General features: G+C 36.7%; 1 protein-coding gene across 1 annotated transcript in view; it reads left to right on the top strand.

Moving 5' to 3' along the window:
• MACROD2 (mono-ADP ribosylhydrolase 2) overlaps window positions 1-25412 on the top strand; it is a gene marked incomplete at its 3' end in the record, with an annotated part of 1963559 nt that overhangs the window by 48232 nt on the left and 1889915 nt on the right.

Below are 25412 nucleotides of genomic sequence, written 5' to 3'. Positions count from 1 at the left end.
TGCATAATATAATTACATAATATAATTAGATTTTACCCATAGCCTTTCATGGGGGGTATTTATTTGCTTTTTTTGTTTTTCAATTTCTTCCATAGGTATTGTATTTTCCATAAAAATTGTCAATTTCACCCAATAAGAAAGTATTAGCAAACAGTTGTACATAGAATTTCAGTATAACATTTGATTTCTTCCATATCTGATAAAAGTCCTTTTATCACTCCCAATTTTATGTCTTGTGTTTTCTTTTCATTAAAAAAAATATTAGTTGGAGGTATGTGTATTTTATTGGTATTTTTGAAGCACTGGGATTATTTTGAATTCTTCTGTTTTTCTACTCTCTAATTGAAAAAAATATACATAATTTTACCTGTATTGCCTCTTCTAGGCTTTTCTAATAATTTAATGCGCCCACTTATTTTTATTCCTTTTTTGTTAAAGCTTTTATTACTCTAAATTTGCTTCTGATACCCATATCTAAGTCCCATATTGTTTGGTATATACTATTTTTGTTATTTCTGAGTTTTCAGTAAATACGCTGTGATTTTCTTCTTGACCTAAGAGTTGTTTAAGGAGGGTATTTTTAAATTATGAAGTGTGTGTGTATGTATATGTTCACAGTTAACTTCTAGTTTTATTATAATGTGACCAGAGAATAAGGCCCATACAATTGCTATTCTTTGAGATTTTTTTTTCTTGTGGTACATACAAGATCAGTATTTAAAATGTTCTCCAGAAACTGAGAAAGAAGGTGAGCCTCTGTAGGGTATACAGTTCTCTATTTTATTTGTTGGCTTTATTTCAGATACCCTCTACATTTTAACTGCTTCAAATGTCATATACTTATGAGGATTAAAGTTTTAAATTACTGTTGTGTGTTTGTCATTTTTCTCACTGTTTTTTAACATGCTTCAGTACTATGTTATGTGACGCTTAAAAGTTTGTAATTGATATCTTCATAGTGGATTTTCCTTTTCATCGATTAAAAATAATCTTTTTAATAAATGTTGCTGGTCATTTGGATATTCACATGGAAAGAAAATGAAACCCGATCTCTGCTTCCCACCATGCACATTTGATTTAAGATCTAAATGTGAAAAGTAAAATAATGAAGCCTCTGTAGGACAATATAAGAGAATATCTTCTCTATCTTAAAGTAGGAAAATATTTCTTAAACAGGACACAAAGCTTAGTAACATAAAGGAAAAGATTGATAATGCTGGACCATTGACAAGTTAAGAAATTCTGTCGTCAAAAGATTCCAATAAAACAGAAAAAGTAAACCAAAGAATGAGAGAAGGTACTTGCAGCACATATACCAAAGGGCTTTTATCCATATTATGTAAGAATTCCTATAAATCAGTAATGAAAAAGACAGACAACCCAATAGAAAAATGGAAATGAGAATTGAACAGGCACTTTGGGAAGGAGGATATTCAGGTGGCTATTGAATATATGAAAAATTGTACAACTTATTCACCAGGGAAATGCTGATTAAAACCATAGTGAGATACAATCACAACAGTCACTAGAATGGCTAGAATTTAAAAGATGACAATATCAAATGTCAGCAGAATGTGGATGGCAATGAAACTCCTTCACTCCTGCGGAGAAAACCACTTTTGAAGGTTCTGGCAGCATCTACCAAAGCTCTGTGTACACAGATATAAATAGGAACACAGATAACCTATATATCCCAGAAATTTCATAGGAATTCATGCAGATATCCACTAAAATCAAGTACAGTCATGTTCAAAGCAGCATTATTTGTGTTAGTCAAAACCTGGAAACAAAAATGTCCATCAGCAGTAAAATGGGTGAGTAAATTGTGGTGTATTCAATCCAACATTACGCAGCAATGAGTAGAGTGATGAAAATGCACAAATTACAGCTCCAAGCAAGGATAAATTACACAAATACTTGTTCGTTGGAAGTTATCAGGCATAAAAGAATACATATTATATATGATTCCATGTATATATAATTAAAAAGCAGTCAAGAGTAGCCTAAGAATAAGACCTCAGGATAGTGGTTAGTTTGAGGAGGAGGAAGAGATAATGATTAGGAAGCGGTATTAAGGAGATGTCTAGGTGTTAGTAATGTCCTATTTCTCGACATGGGTGGTGGTTACATGGGTTTACTGACTTTAGAATAATTCAGTGAGTTGTATAATTTATTATTTATGAGTTTTTTGCATGTATGTTTTACTTTGATAAAGAAATATACAAAAGTATACAAATTACAGGAAACCAAAAAATGTTGATTTGGTGTAAGGATACTATTAATATTAAAATAAGTAGAAATTCAGTACAACTTAACCACAATTTTGTCACATGTTGAATACATCCATAAATAATTTCTCTGCCAGTTATTTGCCTGTATGGTCTCACCCAGCTTCTCTGTGTCCTGCTCTGTATTTGTATTGCAGGGTACATTCAAAACAAAACAAAACTTTTCTTTTTTTCCTTGAATTCTATTCTGGCTTTGGTTTTGTTTTCATTTGGCAGCTATATCTTTGCCCTACTTTAAAAAAATTATTTTCCCTTTTTGAATTTTTTTTTTTACCCTTTTGAATTTTTACCTATTTTGGGAGTCATTGACTTTTACAAAGGAATTTTTATTCATTTTCATCCATAATCATAAATGTTTTCTTTAAGTTTATTTTTTATGCTTTATTGATATTGTTATGCACTCTTTGTGTGTGTGGGTGTGTGTAGGCAATTAAACTTTATTTTTAATTGAAACTTATCTTTAAATTTCTCTGAATGTTTGCACCTATATTTTTCTAATTGTATCAAAAATAAATTTTTTACAACTTCCCCAGTTTAAGTTCACTTTCCCTGTCCTTTTTCTCACTTTTGTCTTTTATTGATGTAGTTTTTGATTCAGATTAAATTTTTTTCAGGTTATTTTTTGTATTTTTTTAATCTCGAGTTAATCATGAGACTTAACACTCTGTTTTATAACTACATGTATAATCATTAATTTATTCACCTCCAAATTTATTTTGGTGCTACTAAAGTACTACACACTGTTCTAGGCAAATAATATAAATGAAAAAGATAGATGGGGCCTCTGATCTCATCTAGCTTTATATTCTTTGGGCCAGATGGTCAATAAATAGGTAAATAGGATACTTTTATATTTTGAAGGGTAGTATGAAGGGAGTAAATGGTGAAGTGATGGAGAATGACTGCAGTTGGGATTGAGGCTACATGTTGCATAGGTTGGTCAGAGAAGGCCTTTTTGAAGCAGCGACATTAAAGCTGAGACTTGAAGGACAAGAAGAGACATAGAGCTGGGTGACGAGCAGTCAGGCTGAGAGTAGCCAGTGCCCCGATGAAGTAAGGAGTTTTATCTTTCGAAGAACTTTTATTCAGTAACTTCTGTCAGTCATGGTACTAGGTATTTAAGACGTAGTCATGAATGAACGAAGTTTCTGCTTTCAAAGCATTTGCATTTTACCTAAACAGATCAAAACCAATTTCAGACTGTGATAAGTGCTATGAAGATGATAAAATACGTAAGATGCTGAATGAGGAGAGGAGACCACTTTAGGTAGTATAGTGAGGGAAGTTTTTCTGAGGAGGTGATATTAATAGAAATGTTCAGCCATATGAAAACCTAGGGGAAGAGCATGTACGGCAGGATTTCAGTTGGGTTAGAGCAAAGTTACTGGGAAGGAGAAGACAACTAGGGTTGAACAGTGGGAAGAACCTTAGACTTTTTTCCAAGTACAGTGGGAAACTATAGGTTCAATTTCTTTAATAAAAAGACTCCCAGCTACAAGGCCTCAAACAATACAGAAGTATCTCATGCAGCAACTCAGTCCGAGTTGGTAGCTTACTCTATTCCACACGGTTGTTTAAGGACCCTGGTTCGCTCTTATCTTGGTCTTTAGTTATCTGACATGGTGTTTCCCCTGTGTATGTGGTTCAAGCCACCTTACCATCTACAGGCCCATGTCTCTAACTTTGCAAAGAGGGAATGAAGGACTAGCAACTTCCTTTTTTAAGTGTAGTCATCATTTAGTCACATGGGCACTCTTAGCATGGGAGGTTTAGAAGTATAGTCTCTCCTGAGCAAGTGCATGTATAGAGAAAAGAAAAGGTGCTCAGGTCTGAGATTTGGGAAACTTTAACATTTAGAGGTGGCAGCAGGAGCCAGCAAAAGACTCTGAGAAGGAGTGACTCGTGAGATAAGGAGAAACTAGGACAACAAAAAGCCATGGGGGGCTTCCCTGGTGGCACAGTGGTTAAGAATCGGCCTGCCAATGCAGGGGACACGGGTTCGAGCCCTGGTCCGGGAAGATCCCACATACTACAGAGCAGCTAAGCCCATGCGCGACAACTACTGAGCCTGCACTCTAGAGCCTCCGAGCCACAACTGCTGAGCCTGTGTGCCCCAACTACTGCAGCCCGAGCACCTAGAGCTTGTGCTCCACAACAGGAGAAGCCACTGCAATGAGAAGTCACCACACAGCAGAGAAGAGTAGCCCCCACTTGCCGCAACTAGAGAAAGCCCGCGTGCAGCAACAAAGACCCAACACAGCCATAAATAAATAAATAAATAAATAACATATTTTTAAAAAGCCATGGGAGCTAAGGAAAGGATGTGTTTTAAGAAGAGTAGTTACGTCTGTTAAATGCTTCTAAAAAAATGAGCAAGATGGGATCAGAAAGATGGGCATTGGATTTGACAATATGTAGGTCACTGGGAAGATTGACAAGAGTCATTTCAGTGGATCAATAGGGTCAAAAGCCAGACTTTAGAAGACTGAAGTGTGACTTAGGGGAAGTATAAATAGGTCCAGCCACTCAAGAAAGCTATTTGGCGCTAAATCTGTGAATACTGCATGGCTCTCTGCTTCCACTCCCAGGTACATCATGACAGTCTTGCACTTGTGTACATGGAAGACATGCTCAAGAATGTTCTTTAGTGGTATTGTTCACAAAAGCCCCAAACTGGAAACAACCCAAATATCCATCAACAGAAGAAAGGATAAATAAACTCTGGCATATATATAAAATGGGATGCTGTTACAGAGCAAAAATTGGTGGGCTATAACCATATGCATCAGTATGATGAAACCTCAAAACATGATATTGACCAAAACAAGCAATTCACACAATATATACTGTTTGATTCCATTTACATAAATTTCAAAAATAGTCAAAATTAAATGTGTCATATATGGTGGATACGTGAATATTGTTAAAACTCCGAAAGAAAGAACCAACAAAAATTTAGGAGAGAGACAAATAGGGAGCTTCAAATATGTTGGTAGTGTTTTATTTCTTAAGCTGGTTGGTGGGTGCTTGGATGTTCATTTAAAAAAGTTCTATTCTTTAAAGGTTTATATTAATGTATTATCTCCTGTATGCTTTACTTTAGATTTTTATTTAAAAAAACCTCTGAACAATGGAAGTGTGAATGTGCAATAAAGATGTGGAGAAAGTGAGTGTGGACAACATTTTGAGAAAGTTTGCTGTGATGCAGATCTGAAAAAGAATGAGAATAATGATTACAGACCTTGATAGGAAAATTAAGTGAGGTAAAGGCTAGGAGATAGTTATCAGAGATTGAGATGTTGGAGATTATATTTTGGAAGTACATATAATAGGAATGGATGAGTGAAGTGACGTAGAGGAGAAGATTGTTAGAGGTGGGAAGGCCAAGGAACCAAAGGCCAAGTGCATGTTGACGTTACTGGGAATGATGACAGGAGTAGAATGGACAGAGGACATTGAGCTAGGAGGACAGTCTGCGGTGATGAGAGGATGGAGGATGACTCCAGTGAAGAAGAGAAGAGAGTATGTAGTCCTCAGGGGGTGTTGGAGGAGGAAGGAAAAAATATGGTTTGGGTGTTGGAGTGGGGAGCATTTACCGTGCCTCTTACCCTTGAGGAACATGTAGTTAGAGTTTAAAAAACAAAGGAACCTCCACTTGAAATGAACTGATATTCTTAGAGGACAGCTAAGTTTCAGCGAAGTCCAGAAAGTTGAGGAAACTTCCAGCGACTAGGCTGAGGATATAATTGAGATTCCTGATCTCAGAGAAGGATTCCAGAAGGCACTGGGGGAACTGTAATCACCCATGTGCTCAGAGGGAGAATCTGACTATTTTTCTTTAAATGAATGGTTTCAGTGCCTACTACCAGTCCATTTATACCGTGGTGCTTTTCCTCTTGGGTTATTGTGTCTTATTTACAGACAGGTTTTACCATTTCTTTTAGTAGTGTTTTAGGATGTGTGTAGGAGTTGTATAGCTGGTGAGCCTTTGTATATCTTGGCCAGCTGATGAATTCGTTGGATACAGTCTTTGTCTCTGAAAATTCAGTAGCCCTTGTTTCACTGATTCTAATATTTGAACTGGTTGACAGATTTTTAAATAGTCAAGATTTGCATTCTTACTTATATGCCTGGTATCTTAATAGTGTAGCAGTGAAAGTATTACCACTTGCAAGTTCTTATAAATAAATAAAATATGACTAAATTGAAAGAGGGGAAATTATATATTTTACATGTACCAGTCACCATAGAAGTATGAACATTGTGCATTCTCACACCGAGAAAGGTCACTACATTTTTTTTATGTTTTTCTCCTTTGAAATGTACTTTGTGATATTTTTGCACATAAGTACACTGTTGATTGCATATTTTAGAAAATTTCACTGAAAGAAGTTGGATGTAAATTCTGCTGGAAAATTCTTTTCAATTTGTTATTAGTTACCTGAGTCAGTTTTTTAAAGTTCTTTTTAAAAATTGCATGTACATGGAAGCAACCTAAGTGTCCATCGACAGATGAATGGATAAAGAAGATGTGGCACATATATACAATGGAATATTACTCAGCCATAAGAAGAAATGAAATTGAGTTATTTGTAGTGAGGTAGATGGGCCTAGAGTCTGTCATAGAGTGAAGTAAGTCAGAAAGAGAAAAATAAATACGGTATGCTAACACATATGTATGGAGTCTAAAAGAAAAGGATGGTTCTGATGAACCTAGGGGCAGGACAGGAATAAAGATGCAGACGTAGAGAATGGACTTGAGGACATGGGGAGTGGGAAGGGTAAGCAGGGACGAAGTGAGAGAGTGGCATTGACATATATACACTACCAAATGTAAAATAGATAGCTAGTGGGAAGCAGCTGCATAGCACAGGGAGATCAGCTCGGTTCTTTGTGACCACCTAGAGGGGTGGGATAGGGAGGGTGGGAGGGAGACGCAAGAGGGAGGGGATATGGGGATATATGTATACATATAGCTGATTCACTTTGTTATACAGCAGAAACTAACACAATATTGTAAAGCAATTATACTCCAATAAAGATGTTTAAAAAATAATAAAAATTGCATGTATGTACTGAAAAGATTTAGAAGTAATCTGTAATATATTTGTCAAGATAACCTAAGAAATAATAAAAATATTTAAGTGTGATTTGTTGTATATATATATATTTTAATCAGGGACTGGCACTTCTAGTACAGCTTGGTGATTGTGCAAATCTGAATGATATTACATATCAGTACTGAAAGTCTGGGAAATGGGAAATGGCCTAAATACTCTCAAAGAGGAATTGATTAGATAAATTATGGCATATCTATTTGCTGACTGGATAAACTAGGGAAAGGCTGGGCTGTTGTCATAAAGAGACCTACCAATGATTCCATGGTTTCAAGAAGATTTTACTTTATTTCATACATTATAGAATATTTCAGGTCAGCTGGGAGATCTACTCCATGTGGTCAGTCATTCAGGGACACAGATTCTTCTCTGTCATCTCATGGGGCAGTAATGGTCTAAGCGAGGTTGTAGGCACATCCATATTCTGGTTTTATTGAAACTGTTCTTGCTAAGTGATGACATAATTGTTATATCCAATGGGACATTTTTTAGTTCTCCTATTCTCTGTGACATTTGAAGCTGCTGATAACTTATTCAGTAAACTTTATCCTCCGCATGCTTCTGCTGGTTTTTCTCCTGTTTCTCTAAGTATTTGTGTCTTTTTCATGTACTTTCCCTTTGCCTTATCTATAAACGATGGTGTTCTCTAGTGTTGTGTCTTTGGCTCATTTTCATTTACCTGTGCACCCATGATGATCTCACCCAGAGCCCCTACCACATGATGATGTCTCCCAAATCTGCATTTCTAGCCTGAAAATCTATCTTTTAAGCACCAAGACCTGTACATACAAAAGCTGTACTAAAACATTCTGTAGGAAGTTCAAAATTGAGTTATCCAAGATTGACAATGATCTTCCTTTGTAAACCAGGCTCCCACTGCATTGCCAGCTAGATCAAAAACCAGGAAGTCAACCTCAGCAACTGCCTGTCCTCCCTCCTCCACTGAGACATTAACAGTTTGTTAAGATGCCTCTTGAGTATTTTTGCTGGCATTTGCCTTTTCCTGTCTCCATTACTGCAGTCTTAGCTCAGGCCAAGACTATTTTAAGAGCTTCCTTGGGGAATCTATGTTTCTGTTCAGGCTCCCTTCCAATCCTATTTATTGATTAACTAGGTCAGTGATTTTCTTTTACTGGTATTTGGTGGACAGCAACTGTGTGTCTATTTTAAATTGTATAACATCTGGCACAGTGCCAAGTGCAGTTCAGCTATTAATAGCTAAATTATACTAATGATAATACATTAAAAGAAGAGCGCTTGTGAGTAAAGACAAACCAAGATTCATAATTATATTAAGGAATTATTACTTAATATTCAAAGAATCCTGGGAGAAAATTAAATATTATTTTGACACAAGTAAGAAAAAAGTACTTGAGCTAAAGAAAATGATTTTGGGATTTTAATGTTTAACTTAATGCAGTCTAAGTCAAATAACTCAATAAATTTGTTGCAGATGTTAGCATATGCAGGGAAAGCAACAACAAATAGTTCTCAAACTCAGTTGGTATGTTTGTTCCAACTCTGTTCTTTAAATTTGGGACCAGCCAAGGCTGAACATCTGTCACCTATGGTAGTTCTTGCCAGTTAACCTGGATTCCTCCTGGGCATCTGGCTTACCTGTCGTGTTCTCTTAATAACATTGGGACTGTTAGCTTTTATTCTCCAGTGATCCTGCACATTCTGTCTTGCAATTTCCTTGGCTCTTGCATACCTCTGGGGTCCTTGACTTTATGTATTCACCTAATTCATTGGTTGAGTCATCTCTCCCTAACCTGCCAGGAGAAGGGTATTTGAAGATAGTATTTTTGCAAAGTAAGTATTGTGCTGGATGGCATATATGGCAGAAAGAAGGGACTCTGACCAAACTTTCAGATTCAGACTAGTAATTTTCTTCTCCTGCTAGCTAACACTTATTGTGTTTTTACTGTGTATGGGGCACTGTTTCATATGCTTCACTATGTCTTTTTTTTCTAAACATTTTTTTTTTTTTTTTGCGGTTTTTTTTTTTTTTTTTTGCGGTACTCGGGCCTCTCACTGTTGTGGCCTCTCCCATTGCGGAGCACAGGCTCCGGATGCGCAGGCTCAGCGGCCATGGCTCAGGGGCCTAGCTGCTCCGCGGCATGTGGGATCTTCCCAGACCGGGGCACGAACCCGTGTCCCCTGCATCGGCAGGTGGACTCTCAACCACTGTGCCACCAGGGAAGCCCCTTAACATCTTTATTGGAGTATAATTGCTTTACAGTGGTGTGCTAGGCTCTGCTTTATAACAAAGTGAATCAGCTATACATATACATATATCCCCATATTTCCTCCCTCTTGCGTATCCCTCCCACCCTCCCTGCCCCACCGCTCTAGGTGGTCACAAAGCACCGAGCTGATCTCCCTGCACTATGCAGCTGCTTCCCACTAGCTATCTATTTTACATTTGGTAGTGTATATATGTCAATGCCACTCTCTCACTTCGTCCCCGCTTACCTTTCCCACTCCCTGTGTCCGCAAGCCCATCCTCTACGTCTGCATCTTTATTCCTGTCCTGCCCCTAGGTTCATCAGAACCATTTTTTTTTTTTTAGATTCCATATATATGTGTTAGCATACGATACTTGTTTTTCTCTTTCTGACTTACTTCCTCTGTAGGCCAGACTCTAGGTCCATCTACCTCACTACAAATAACTCAATTTTGTTTCTTCTTATGGCTAAGTAATGTTCCATTGTATATATGTGCCACATCTTCTTTATCCATTCATCTGTCGATGGACACTTAGGTTGCTTCCATGTCCTGGCTATTGTAAATAGAGCTGCAATGAACATTGTTGTACATGACTCTTTTCGAATTATGGTTTTCTCAGAGAATATGCCCAATAGTGGGATTGTTGGGTCGTATGGTAGTTCTATTTTTAGTTCTTTAAGGAACCTCCATACTGTTCTCCATAGAGGCTCTATCAATTTACATTCCCACCAACAGTGCAAGGGGGTTACCTTTTCTCTACACCCTCTCCAGCATTTATTGTTTGTAGATTTTTTGTTGATGGCCATTCTGACTGGTGTGAGGTGATACCTCATTGTAGTTTTGATTTGCATTTCTCTAATGCTTAGTGATGTTGAGCATTCTTTCATGTGTTTGTTGGCAATATATATATTTTCTTTGGAAAAATGGCTGTTTAGGTCTTCTGCTCATTTTTGGATTGGGTTGTTTGTATTTTTGATATTGAGCTGCATGAGCTTCTTGTAAATTTTGGAGATTAATCCTTTGTCAGTTGCTTCATTTGCAAACATTTTCTCCCATTTTGATGGTTGTCTTTTCATCTTGTTTATGTTTTCCTTTCCTGTGCAAAAGCTTTTAAGTTTCATTAGGTCCCATTTATTTATTTTTCTTTCCATTTCTCTAGGAGGTGGGTCAAAAAGGATCTTGCTGTGATTTATGTCATAGAGTGTTCTGCCTGTGTTTTCCTCTAAGAGGTTTATAGTGTCTGGCCTTACATTTAGGTCTTTAATCCATTTTGAGTTTATTTTTGTGTATGGTGTTAGGGAATGTTCTAATTTCATTCTTTTACATGTAGCTGTCCAGTTTTCCCGGCACCACTTTTTGAAGAGGCTGTCTTTTCTCCACTTTATGTTCTTGCCTCCTTTATCAAAGATAAGGTGACCATATGTGTGCAGATTTACCTCTGGGCTTTCTATCCTGTTCCATTGATCTATGTTTCTGTTTTTGTGCCAGTACCATACTGTCTTTTTTTTTTTTTTTGCGGTACGCGGGCCTCTCACTGTTGTGGCCTCTCCCGTTGCAGAGCACAGGCTCCGGACGCGCAGGCTCAGCGGCCATGGCTCACGGGCCTAGCCACTCCGTGGCATGTGGGATCTTCCCGGACCGGGCCACGAACCCGTGTCCCCTGCATCAGCAGGCGGACTCTCAACCACTGCAGCACCAGGGAAGCCCCATACTGTTTTGATTACTGTAGCTTTGTAGTATAGTCTGAAGTCTGGGAGCCTGATTCCTTCAGCTCCGTTTTTCTTTCTCAAGATTGCTTTGGCTATCCGGGGTCTTCTGTGTTTCCATGCAAATTGTGAAATTTTTTGTTCTAGTTCTGTGAAAAATGCCATTGGTATTTTGATAGGGATTGCATTGCCTCTGTAGATTGCTTTGGGTAGTATAGTCATTTTCACAATGTTTATTCTTCCAATCCAATTACATGGTATATCTCTCCATCTGTTTGTATCATCTTTAATTTCTTTCATCAGTGTCTTATAATTTTCTGCATACAGGTCTTTTGTCTCTTAGGTAGGTTTATTCCTAGGTATTTTATTCTTTTTGTTGAAATGGTAAATGGGAGTGTTTCCTTAATTTCTCTTTCAGATTTTTCATCATTAGTGTATAGGAATGCAAGAGATTTCTGTGCATTAATTTTGTATCCTGCTACTTCAAATCAAATTCATTTGATTAGCTCGAGTAGTTTTCTGGTAGCATCTTTGGGATTCTCTAAGTATAGTATCATGTCATCTGCAAACAGTGACAGCTTTACTTCTTCTTTTCCAACTTGGATTACCTTTATTTCTTCTTCTCTGATTGCTGTGGCTAAAACTTCCCAAACTATGTTGATTAATAGTGGTGAGAGTGGACAACCTTGTCTTCCTCCTGATCTTAGAGGAAATGCTTTCAGTCTTTCACCACTGAGAACGATGTTTGCTGTGGGTTTGTCATATATGGTCTTTATTATGTTGAGGTAAGTTCCCTCTCTACCTACTTTCTGGAGGGTTTTTATCATAAATGGGTGTTGAATTTTGTCGAAAGCTTTCTTCTGCATCTATTGAGTTGATCGTATGGTTTTTCTCCTTCAATTTGTTAATATGGTTTATCACATTGATTGATTTGCGTATATTGAAGAATGCTTGCATTCCTTGGATAAACTCCACTTGATCTTGGTGTATGATACTTTTAATGTGCTGTTGGATTCTGTTTGCTAGTATTTTGTTGAGGATTTTTGCATCTATGTTCATCAGTGATATTGGCCTGTAGTTTTCTTTCTTTGTGACATCTTTGTGTGGTTTTGGTGTCTGGGTGATGGTAGCCTCAGAAAGAGTTTGGGAGTGTTCCTCTTTGGAAGAGTTTGAGAAAGACAGGTGTTAGCTCTTCTCTAAATGTTTGATAGAATTTGCCTGTGAAGCCCTCTGGTCCTGGGCTTTTGTTTGTTGGAAGATTTTTAATCACAGTCTCAATTTCAGTGCTTGTGATTGGTCTGTTTATATTTTCTATTTCTTCCTGATTCAGTCTTGGGAGCTTGTGCTTTTCTAAGAATTTGTCCATTTCTTCCACGTTGTCCATTTTATTGGCATATAGTTGCTTGTAGTAATCTCTCATGATCCTTTGTATTTCTGCAGTGTCAGTTGTTACTTCTCCCTTTTCATTTCTAATTCTATTGATATGAGTCTTCTCCCTTTTTTCTTGATGAGTCTGGCTAATGTTTTATCAATTTTGTTTATCTTCTCAAAGAACCAGATTTTAGTTTTATTGATCTTTGCTATCGTTTCCTTTATTTCTTTTTCATTTATTTCTGATCTGACCTTCATGATTTCTTTCTTTCTTCTGACTTTGGGGTTTTTTTGTTCTTCTTTCTCTAATTGCTTTAGGTGTAAGTTTAGGTTGTTTATTTAGATTTTTTTGTTTCTTGAGGTAGAATTGTATTGCTATAAACTTCCCTCTTAGAACTGCTTCTGCTGCATCCGATAGGGTTTGGGTCATCGTGTTTTCATTGTCCTTTGTTTCTAGGTATTTTTAAATTTCCTCTTTGATTTCTTCAGTGATCTCTTAGTTATTTAGTAGTGTATCATTTAGCCCCCATGTGTTTTTATGTTTTACAGTTTTTTCCTTGTACTTGATATCTAGTCTTATAGTGTTGTGGTCGGAAAAGATCTTTGGTACGATTTCAATTGTGTTAAATTTACCAAGGCTTGATTTGTGACCCAAGATTTGTGACCTGTCCTGGAGAATGTTCCATGAGCACTTGAGAAGAAAGTGTATTATTCTGTTGTTTTTGGATGGAATGTCCTATAAATATCAATTAAGTCTATCTTTTTTAATGTGTCAGCTAAAGCTTTTGTTTCCTTATTTACTTTCACTTTGGATGACCTGTCCATTGGTGAAAGTGGGGTGTTAAATTCCCCTAATATTATTGTGTTACTGTTGATTTCCCCTTTCATGGCTGTTAGCATTTGCCTTACGTATTGAGATGCTTCTATGTTGGGTGCATAAATATTTACAATTGTTATATCTTCTTCTTGGACTGTTTCCTTGATCATTATGTCGTGTCCTTCTTTGTCTCTTGTAAGAGTCTTTATTTTAAAGTCTATTTTGTCTGATATGAGAATTGCTACTCTAGCTTTCTTTTGATTTCCATTTGCATGGAATATCTTTTTCCATCCCCTCACTTTCAGTCTGTATGTGTCCCTAGGTCTGAAGTGGGTCTCTTGTAGACAGCATATATATGGGTCTTGTTTTCTGTATCCATTCAGCCAGTCTATGTTTTTTGGTTGGAGCACTGAATGCATTTACATTTAAGGTAGTTATCAATATGTATGTTCCTATTACCATTTTCTTAATTGTTTTGGGTTTGTTATTGTAGGTCTTTTCCTTCTCTTGTGTTTTCTGCCTAGAGGAGTTCCTTTAGCATTTGTTATAAAGCTGGTTTGGTGGTGCTGAATTCTCTTAGCTTTTGCTTGTCTGCAAAGGTTTTAAGTTTTCCGTTGAATCTGAGTGAGATCCTTGCTGCGTAGAGTAATCTTGGTTGTAGGTTTTTCCCTTTCATCACTTTACGTATGTCCTGCCATTCCCTTCTGGCTTGCCGAGTTTCTGCTGAAAGATCAGCTGTTAACCTTATGGGGATTCCCTTGTATGTTATTTGTTGCTTTTCCCGTGCTGCTTTTAATATTTTTTCTTTGTATTTAATTTATGATAGTTTGATTAATATGTGTCTTGGCATGTTTCTCCTTGGATTTATCCTGTATGGGACTCTCTGTGCTTCCTGGACTTGATTGACTATTTCCTTTCCCATGTTGGGGAAGTTTTAAACTACAGTCTCTTCAAATATTTTCTCAGTCCCTTTCTTTTTGTCTTCTTCTTCTGGGACCCCTATAATTCGAATGTTGGTGAGTTTAATGTTGTCCCAGAGGTCTCTGAGACTGTCCTCAATTCTTTTCATTCTTTTTTCTTTATTTTGCTCTGCGGTAGTTATTTCCACTATTTTATCTTCCAGGTCACTTATCCGCTCTTCTGCATCAGTTATTCTGCTATTGATTCCTTCTAGAAAATTCTTAATTTCATATATTGTGTTGTTCATCATTGTTTGTTTGCTCTTTAGTTCTTCTAGGTCCTTGCTAAACGTTTCTTGTATTTTCTCCATTCTATTTCCAAGATTTTGGATCATCTTAGTATCATTATTCTGAATTCTTTTTCAAGTAGACTGCCTATTTGTTTTGTCTGGTGGGTTTTTACCTTGCTCCTTCATCTGCTGTGTGTTTCTGTGTCTTCTCATTTTGCTTAACTTACTGTGTTTGTTTGGGGTCTCCTTTTTGCAGGCTGCAGGTTCGTAGTTTCCGTTGTTTTGGTGTCTGCCCCCAGTGGGTAAGGTTGGTTCAGTGGGTTGTGGAAGGCTTCCTGGTGGAGGGGACTAGTGCCTGTGTTCTGGTGGATGAGGCTGGATCTTGTTTTTCTGGTGGGCAGGACTGCATCCGGTGGTGTGTTTTGAGGTGTCTGTGAACTTATTATGATTTTAGGCAGCCTCTCTGCTAATGGGTGGGCATGTGTTCCTGTCTTGCTAATTGTTTGGCATGTGTGTCCAGCACTGTAGCTTGCTTTTCGTTGTATGGAGCTGGGTCTTAATGTTGAGATGGAGATCTCTGGGAAAGCTTTCGCCATTTGATATTACATGGAGCCAGGAGGTCTCTGGTGGACCAATGTCCTGAACTTGGCTCTCCCCCATCAGAGGCACAGGCCTGACACCTGGCCGGAGCATGAAAACCCCGTCAGCCACATAGCTTTTGGGAAGTCTGAGGTTTTCTGCCAGCATTCAGTAGGTGTGCCATAGGAGTTGTTCCATACCTAGATGTATTTGTGATGTATTTGTGGGTAGGAAGGTGATCTCCACGTCTTACTCCTCTGCCATCTTGAAGGTCCCCACTATGTCTTAATTCATTTAATTCTCACAACAACCTTATAAGATAGGGACTATCCTCATTTTACAGGTGAGTCATCTGAGGCCCAGACAAGTTAAATTTGGTCAGTGCCACACAGCTAGTAAATAGAACTGGGGTTCAACTGTAGAAATAATGCTTCTAGAATCTAGGTTTTTTTTGTTGTTTTTTTTTTAACCACCATAGTTTACTGACTCTTAGAAGAGGGGATATTACAGATACATATATAGCTATAACACAAATAGAAAGAGATATTCTTTTAAATAACATTAAACTACAAGATGGCATGCAAACTGTATGAGTCATCATAATGGAGGGACAGAAATACTGGACTGCTATCAACTAATTCTGTGACTTGGGCAAGTAATGTAACCTCTTAGGACTTTGGTTTCTTCATCTATAGAGTTCCAAGGTCTCTTTCAGAAATTCTGTGGCATTCCAGTTTTTTTCTCTTTATTAATTTATTCCTTGTAATTCCCTCCTTCCCCTGTTCTGTTTAGATTTGGGTATCTACTACAAGTTAAATTATAGCCTCTGAAAATGTCAACTTTTCATTTAAATTGTGCCAGAGTGTTCGTTTTACCTTTGTATGTGATACTGTAGAGAAGTCCATTATTATGGGCTTTACTGTGTGGATTTTGACCCCTAGAGAGCACACCAGGTCCTCTTAAATATAAACACAGTCAGTAATCGATTGGTCAATGAATTCTGTATTGTGCATTCACCAGATACTTGCCTCTGTGCCAGATCTTGTAAAATCCTGAGATGTTAGAATTAATTGGGCGTTGTTTCTGCATGCTAGAAATCTTATAGAAATGTTCACTGTGTAATATTTTGAAACCTATTCTTTAAAATTTGTTCATTTTTGTGAAATGACAAAATACCAAAATGACATTTTAAAACATTTTTGTGTCAGAGTGTAGAGATGAATACAAACATAATGATTTCAGAAATTTCAAAAATTTACCCAGGAACCACAAACATGTATTATGACCCATAAATATGTGTACGTGCATGTAATTGAAACAAAATTTTCATAGAACAATACTTTTTATTAGTATATGTGATGCACTGTAATATTTTAATTCTATTCTATATTAGTTTGTGAAAAAGTTGGTTGCAATCTACCAAACTGAGTTCATAATCCATAAAGGATCTTAACCTACACACAGAAAAATATTACACTTAAATAGTAAAAAAGGAGGCATAATTAAATATGCTACTGGTTTTCTCATTTTTTAGTTCTTTTCTATTATTTCTGTATTTGAACCAGCATTTAGTTATCTATTTTTATAAATTAGGATTTCATAAATTTACTAAAAGGGCAGAAATTTGATTCTCTCTTTCTTTGGAGTATAACCTTATGAAATTAAATAATTGATTTTTATGCAAGGTTACTTGAAGTATTAGGTTGCATTATTCTTATATAAGCTTTAAACTAGGAGCCGTACTATGTAGTCATACCATAATTTTTAACTAAATTGATTTTTAGCAGAATATGTCATTAGGATAAAGCACACCTTTTTATCACCTAAGCTCCCACCTCAGTTCTTCAAGGATAGTCACATTAAACTTAAAAAAAAAGTCCTGTATGAATGAAGTATGTCCTTATTTAAAGAACTTATGGGTCTAATTTTTTTTAACCTTGTGAGATTGATCTTTACTATGAGGGAATATTGCACAGTGGTTAAACACAGGGATTCTAGAACCACATTTCCAGGGTTCAAATCTTGTCTCTGTCAGTTGCGAAATGTTGGGCAAGTTAGTTGCTTAATTTCCTTGTGCCTCAGTTTCCTTAAGTTACCTCAATAGAGTTGTTATGATTTGAAGTGTTAATATAGAGAAACAGGCCATCTAGAATAAATGGGTAAACATTTGAATGTATCATTTTAGGAAAGAGGATGGAATTAGGATGTATGCAAATGGATCTTTCGTTCTTATTTAAAGACATGATGCTGGACACCCTGCACCCTCTCCTGCACACACATTCCTCCCTCTTCCAGCATATCCATTCATTCTCTAATCTTACGGTTCTTTCAGGTGTTGGAGGTGTTACACTAGAAGACCCTCTCTCCTAGGCTAACTCATAATTGTTATGCCGGGAGTTTGCAACTTCATTTTTGTGCTGAGTCTTCTTCAAAGCCCCCTCTTGCCCCTCCCCTCTTTCTTCTCTCCCTCCCTCCTCCTCCTCCTTTCCTTATCAGTTAGCTTTGCTGTGCAACAAACACTTCAAAAATTAGTGGCTTAAAATAACATTGTTTTTATTATTGCTCATTAGTCTCTGGTTAATCAGGCAGTTTTATAGTCAGCTGGTGGATTGGCTGGGGCTGGATGGTTCTGGACAGTCTCACTCACATGTCTGGCTGGCAATTGTCAAACTGTTTGATCTAGGGAGCCTCAGCTGGGATGGCTGTCCCTGCTCTCAGTGGCCTCTTCTTCGCCAATAGGCTGACCTGGGCTTTGTGTCATGGTGGTCTTGGCATAGCAAGAGAGGGCAAATACAAATGTGCAAGCAATTGTTAAGTCACTGCTTGGGTCACATTTGTTGATGCCCCACTGGTCAAAGCAAATCACATGGAAAAACTGAGTCATTGAGGAAGAGTATTATACAAGGACATAGACACAGGGAAGTATGATTCTTTGGAAGTCTTTTTGACTCAGTTTATGAAACACATTCTGAGTTACTGATTTTTTACTGCATCTTAGATCCCAATATAAGTTTTGATTGCAGTTTAATTGTTTGACAGGCAAACATTTATTTTAATTTGATGGGAATTTGTCTTATGTTCTTTTTTTTCATGCCATTTCAGGATTTTCTATTTTGAATAGATTTTTAATAGTTACCTTGGATTTATAGTCATTAATCTTTTGAAGCTCTCCTGCAGAAATCTCACGCCCAAATGCCTGTGGGAGACAGCCAGGTAAGTAACTGGGTGAGGCCAACTTAGTTTAGGTATAAACAGATATACTGTAAATTGTAAACTGGAAAGCAAAGGATGCCTGTCAAAGGGTGTAGCTTCTACTCCCACATCATGTGAGGATGTGGGATCAGTATTTCCAGATCTCCTGATTTTTCAACAGAACTAGGAAATCTAAGTTTTAATGTGAAATCTCCTGACTTTGAATGCTAAAATTTAATTGAATGCTAAAATTGAAATGCAGTTTAAAAAGCAAAAACAGTGATACTGTTTAAGCCGAAGAAAATCTTATCTTTGGGCTAAATTCAAGAAAAAGCTGTCAATTTGTGACTTCTTTAATGGATCCCAAACAGCCACCATCCAAGGCCTTCCACCATCTGGTTTAAACCTGAATAGTTCTGATCTCATCTGCCACTACCCCCAGTTTGTGGTGCTTTCCGTATTCTCATCATGGATGAATCTTTACTTTTCCTCAAGGCAAACTCTATTTTCTGCCTCTTTGACTTAGGAATGCCCTTCCTCTTTTCACTCTCATCCCATCCTACTGTCCTCTGGTATTCTTCCTGATCCTTTAAAACTCAACTTGGATATCTCCACTCAAATAAAAGTTCGTTGAATGTTCTGTCTGAACCTTGAAGTACTTTAAATCTTTCTCATGGCATTTATAGTACTATTCCCTGTATTGAAGTTATTTGTGTATGCTTTATTATTCTGCTAGAGGGTGGAGTTCATAGCTTGGCTGGACTTTATATTTCCTGCATTAGTTAGCATGGCTAGCATGCCTGGATTCCTGCCTCCCTGCTCAAGTGAGGTCTCACTCAAATATGAGCGCTTTATCTAATGGTTTCCTTGACTTTCCCTGACAGGGTTAGTTTGGAGTCCCAGGACTGAAAAGAAAGGGAATTTGTTGCTGAGAATTTCATCCATGGAAGCTCTGTGGAAGTTGGAAATAGGAAGAGAGGTGGGGGGTTAAATGTTGGCCCAATTAAAGAAGTGAGCTGTTAAGTTGGAAGGGCAAAACAGGCAGGAATCTGGAATAGTGGCAAGATGATTGTTAGCCTGACATGGTCAGATAGGATATGGAGGTGTGCAGATCAGCAGGCTGGATGGTTTCAAGATAGAATCTCAGAAACACAGCCTGCATCCCTGGGGTTCCTCTAGTTCTCACGCTGTATATTCTTAAAGCCTTGTAATGAACCCGAAGATATTTTTCTGATCATCTTGATTATAAATTTAATTTAAATGCTGATTTCTATAGAAATTTGCTTGAGCTTTCTTTTTTTTTTTCTTTTGTGGCATGGTCTCCTACTAACTTTTTTGTTTTATTTTTAGAGAGAGGGAATATTAATTTGAATTTGTATATACAGAGCTGGATTAAAACCAAGCTGATTTTAACTGGCATCCTCAGAATGAAAGAGGTCAACTGGCAATAGGGCCCTTGTTATTAGCTCACCAGCCAACTTATTGGCACCCTTGGTGGCTTTTTTGTTATCATGCCCATGGGTGCTAAAATATAGAGGATGTTAATATGAGGGAACATAAGAATTCGAAGTGTTCTAGGCACTTCATGTGAATATCTCCTAGTATCTTAGTCTTCTGAGCAGTCAGAGGACCCAGTGGTGGTCTGTTAGCTGTATATCAAATGGTCTTTAGGTAATTTGGCAGTTCCAGAGGAAAAGTGATGAGACAGTTTTGTTCAATACATTTTAAAAGTTTGAAATGTAAAATATACCTATGATTTTTATGAAAATTATATTATCAATATTATAGTCTTAAGGGTTATGCTTTTAAAATAAGGGGAATGTTGGTCAGTTTATCTTAATTAAGATTCGGTTAACAAAGTTTGTTTCTCTAAGGTATTTTAATGTTATTAGTGAGTTAATGTATATTTGATTAAATTTGTTTTTGTTGTTACTATAGCATTGCATTATATTCCTACATAAAAATGGATCAGTATCTCTAAAGTGGTTTATTTATGCCTAAAAAAGAGGTGAAATAGTAACATAAATGCCAGAACTCAGAATAAGGTCATAAATTTAAATAGTAAACTGAATCCCAGTACAAACAGAGTAGGTGTTGGGACAAATGAATCAGCAAGTTTGATGATTTTGCATAAATAAACGAAAAAGAGAAAGTACAAATAAAATGCATGATTAATATGTGCAAATTTGATTTTATTATGTGGTTCTCTAATACCTCGTGTGTTGTATGTTATGAAATTTTGTAAATTGTAGCAAGAAATCATTGAGGCCCTTGTATTATTTGCAAAGTATGGTAACCACTTCAATAAACATTATTATTCTTTTTTTCTAGGGCAGAAGTAAATAATGCTTTTTGGGGGGAGTGAAATTGATGCATTTTGCAACTAAAGGGAGAGACAGGATCTAAATAACAGATACCTCATTCAGAGTTGGATGCATTATAATAAAATAGGTAAATGAGAGCCTGCCTAGCTTGTTGGTAAAGAGCATGGGCTACCTGGGCTCAAATCCCAGGTTTGTACTTACCAGCTGTGTGTGCTTGGTCCATCGACCTCCTTTTTGTATGCCTCAGCTTCCTTATCTACATGGAGAGGATAGTGGTAATATGTACTACATAGGTCTGTTATGAGGATTATAGGCGGTAATATTTGTAAGCATTAGAACAGCAGCTGGCACATAGTAAATGCTATACAAGTATTAGTTAAGTGAATAAACTAGAACTAAATGAAAATGTCTATTAGAGGGAAATGTTTTTATAAAGATGAGATTATGACTCATACAAATATAAATTGAATATTTATCAACAATTTTATTTAACTCTGGTTCAAAGGAGAATTTAAAGAACCACATGTATATACACAGTAAGGAACTCTGAAATGAATTTACAAATAAATGCAAATTGTCCATAGGAAAGTATCAGTTGCATTCAAGGGAACATAATTTATTTGCATTTCCACAGACAAGAATCATTTGCATTATTATCTGTTTTCTACAATTTACAGAATTATAAAATAGCTCAAAGACAAGGAAAGGTAGAAATCATTTGAGATGTAGAGATCATTGGCGATCCAGTACCTGGTGGTGATCTCCACTGAGCCAGAGCCCCAGGTGACTGACAGCTGAAGCACAGTAGGGACAGATTTTTAACCTTAAGATTCTAAGTATACTCTCTGGAGCTGGGTTAGAGGTCCAGGCTTCTTTGTTTAAAAGGTGCTTATTGGGTTGGAAATCTTTCTTCCTGGCTCTTTATTTCAAGCAGATTCACTCCTGGGCTGGAAAGGCTTTTCCTGGCTCTTTGTAAGGCCTCTCTGTTCTCTCCCTTTATTTGATCTGCTTCTCCCATGGGGGCTTCTCAGTTCACTGAAACCCCTCCCTGCACTTGAGCCCCTGAGGACTATATGCTCTTCCATCACTGTCTACTTCCTTTCTTGCTGGCATGACTTTACTAAGGATAATTTGGAACTTCATTGGCTTCTTTGGGAAACAAGATTTCCTCAGACTGGATCCTCTAAGACCTCTCCCTTCTGGTCCTTCTTCCTCCTCTTAGACCTTGGATTTTCCCTTCAGTTCCATTTAAATCCTTTGATATATCCCTCTTCAAAACCCCTATCTTCTTCATCCCTCCTCTCCTGCTGCCAGACTTTTCCCTTCCTACTTAAGCTCCTCAGCTCATATAGTTACTTGAGCTTTAGGCCCCCTGCTCCCAACTGGGGACTCTCAAGGAACTCAGGGGCCCCTGAAAGCTACTACTTGAGGCTCAAAAGGAAGAAAAGGTGATTGAAAACAGACTGGATGTTTTGTCCACTCAGAAAAGCTTTGGGGACAGCCAGGCAGCTGCTTGATGTCTCCTGTCAGTTTCTCACCTAAAGTTTAGTCCACAGCCTCAATAAGATTACATATCAGGGCAAATGAAAAATCTTGAAAGTCTCCTCCACAAATACCGGTAAAAAGCATTAGCCCTCGTACTGAACAGGTAACCTTAACTTGCTCCTTCTGCCAGAAACAAAATTTGGATAAAAATATCAAGGGTAGCAAAGACCAGAGTATATTACTATATTTACCTGACTCATGGCTAAAATTTTAGTGTGAAAGCTATAAGGTCTCTGTTTGCATCTGTCTGTATGTGTGTTTACGTACATATGCATTTATGTGTATATGATATTTTTCTACTTTTGGATGGTGTTACCAAATTCATAAAATCCCATGAAGGAGCTCTATGCAAATTAGCTTAGAGATAAATTAGCATTATATAAGTTAAATATTCCTAAAACTCCCAGAAATATAGAAACTAACCCAAAAACTTTTCAAGCTTACATGACTTGGGTAAACCTCTGGTAAATAAGACTAGTTTAATATTGTTGGTTTAAAAAAACAGGTATGTCTTCTGAGTTATCAGCAGTTAAGTATAATACGAGCATACATTTTTGTTGTACTTGGGTTTACTAGTCAAATAAGCTTATGTTATATCTACTAGATGTTTAAGATTATAAATATTATAAATTCAACCCAAGACCAAATATACAAGTAAAGATGTAGTAAAAATGAATTGCTTGTTATCCATGACTTCTTGTATATCAAGTGTAGCAGTAAAAGAAAATCCACGTGTTTAACTTTTTTAGGTTTTTGCTTTTGCAAACTTGCCTAACATGCATGTGCTGTAAAAATAGTTAACAGAGAACTAACTTGAGATGATGGTGAGCTTTGTTTTATGTCATATGTCTGCATAAAAATAGTTTCCAAAATCTTTTTAGTACCTTGTAACCCTAGACTTACGTTAAATTAAGTATAGATATTCATTATAAAAATCTAGGTTATTTCTAAGTAAAATAAACTACTGAAATACTAATTACTGAACATAACTTTGTTTATATAAGTTGGCTTCTTTATTTTAATGTGATATAGAGAAGCTAAATGTATTTGAATCTGTTAATAAATGTCCTTTTGCCATATAAAAACACGTCTCTAGAAATTGAAAGATGGTAAATGTATAAAATTTGCTAGCCTGCTACAGAATGCTGGCATGTGACAATTTGCAATTTTCTACTTCTTAGTCTTCTCTGTAAAATAAAAATTAGTTAAAAATTATAATTAATGTATATAAATGAAACTACTAAAAATAATAAACAATAAGAGAAACAACTCTTTATGCAAGGTTTGTGAGGAATGAAGGATTTTTGTTGTTGTTGTTAAGCAAAAAGAGAGTCATTTTATTCTAAATTGAGATCACTGCTTATTTCAGAACGAGAAAGAGAAAAAATATAGGCGAAAACCTGAATGGATATAGAGTTATAGAAGGTTTGCAAAAGAGCTAATCTGTGATCAAATTAGCTAAGATTGAATGAATTTATTTGTTTTTTGTTTTTGTTTTTAAATGAGCCCAATAATGTACTGATGCAAAACTAGAGTTGGGTTTTTTCTCTCTGTTAAAGTAATGAAGTTTTCTTGGATTATTAGTCTGATCTTAATAAGAGATCATAAAAGGATTTTCTTTATCTTTTAAGTAATCTACTTAGGAACAAAGATTCTATGTCTTATCAAAATAATTTCCTGTGCTTTATGTTGTTTTTATTATGTTCCCCAAATCAAATCCTAAATGAAATCTTGAACTCTAACTGAGATAGATATCTCCCAGAGGGTTCCTGGAAAATCTCAAAGAATTTGTTTTTTCACCTTGTAAAGAAGGAAAGGTAAAAAAATAATTTGGTTTAAGGGGGCTTCCCTGGAGGTCCAGTGGTTAAGACTTCGCCTTCCAGTGCAGGGGGTGTGGGTTCGACCCCTGGTCAGGGAGCTAAGATCCCACATGCCTCACGGCCAACAAAACCGATAGATAAAACAGAAGCAATATTGTAACAAATTAAAAAATGGTCCACATCAAAAAAAAAATCTTGGACTTCCCTGGCGGCGCAGTGGTTGACAGTCCGCCTGCTGATGCAGGGGACGCAGGTTCGTGCCCCGGTCTGGGAGGATCCCACGTGCCGCGGAGTGGCTGGGCCCCTGAACCATGGCCGCTGGGCCTGCGCGTCCGGAGCCTGTGCTCTGCAATGGGAGAGGCCGCGGCAGTGAGAGGCCCACGTACCAAAAAAAAAAAAAAAAAAAAAAAAAAATCTTAAAAAATTTTGATTTATTTGATATATTACATTACATGGGAAACATTGTCCAAAAAGAAATGATGCTTAACCTTCCCATGGTTATATTTGGGTAAAAATTTTTACTATATATATTTCAGAAATTGTATGAAGTTCATAGAAATTTGCCAGTATCCTTTTTATCCATCTTATGTCCTGGTATAATTTTGTCAGTTATAATTCGAGTTATTTAAACATTGTATGTCATAGAAATAACCAGATTCCCTTATTAGTTATATCATTTTTATAATAAACTCTCTTCAGATCTTTAACAATGACCATTTTTAAGTCTTTTATCATTCACAGATAATTTTTATTTTACTCTGATTCTTCCCTGAAAGCTCTTGCAGTCAGCTACAGGCAAGAGTGCTTTGTCTTCAACAAAAAGTGACTATTTCAGAGATCCATGGGAAGGACTATGGCAAGTACTCTAGGGTATAGGCTTCTAAAGGCATTATTGCTTAAATAACTTTGAGACTGTACTGCTGGACCAAGTAAGGATTTCCAGAACTAATGGAGAAGCTGACTGGTTTAAACAAAACAAAACAAAACAAAAAAAATGCTAACCCAAAATCAAGCAGAACAAAAATCCATTACATGAAGAAGAAAAAAAAGAATATACTATAAAAAAATGTTTAGTAGAACAGAATAGAGAATTCAGAAAGAGATCTCAGTATATAAGATTACTTAATATAGTTGTTGTTTTAATGGAATAAAGAAAGTATGTGGATTTTTTTTTTGTTGTTGTTGTTCCAACACATTAAATAACGCTGGGGGAAAGAAACAAATCAGTTACATGG

Source organism: Grampus griseus, assembly GCF_964374135.1.
Source record: "Grampus griseus genome assembly, chromosome: 14".
NCBI lineage: Eukaryota > Metazoa > Chordata > Mammalia > Artiodactyla > Delphinidae > Grampus > Grampus griseus.
The sequence above is the reverse complement of the archived record's forward strand: the minus strand, read 5'-3'. Positions and strand labels throughout refer to the sequence as shown.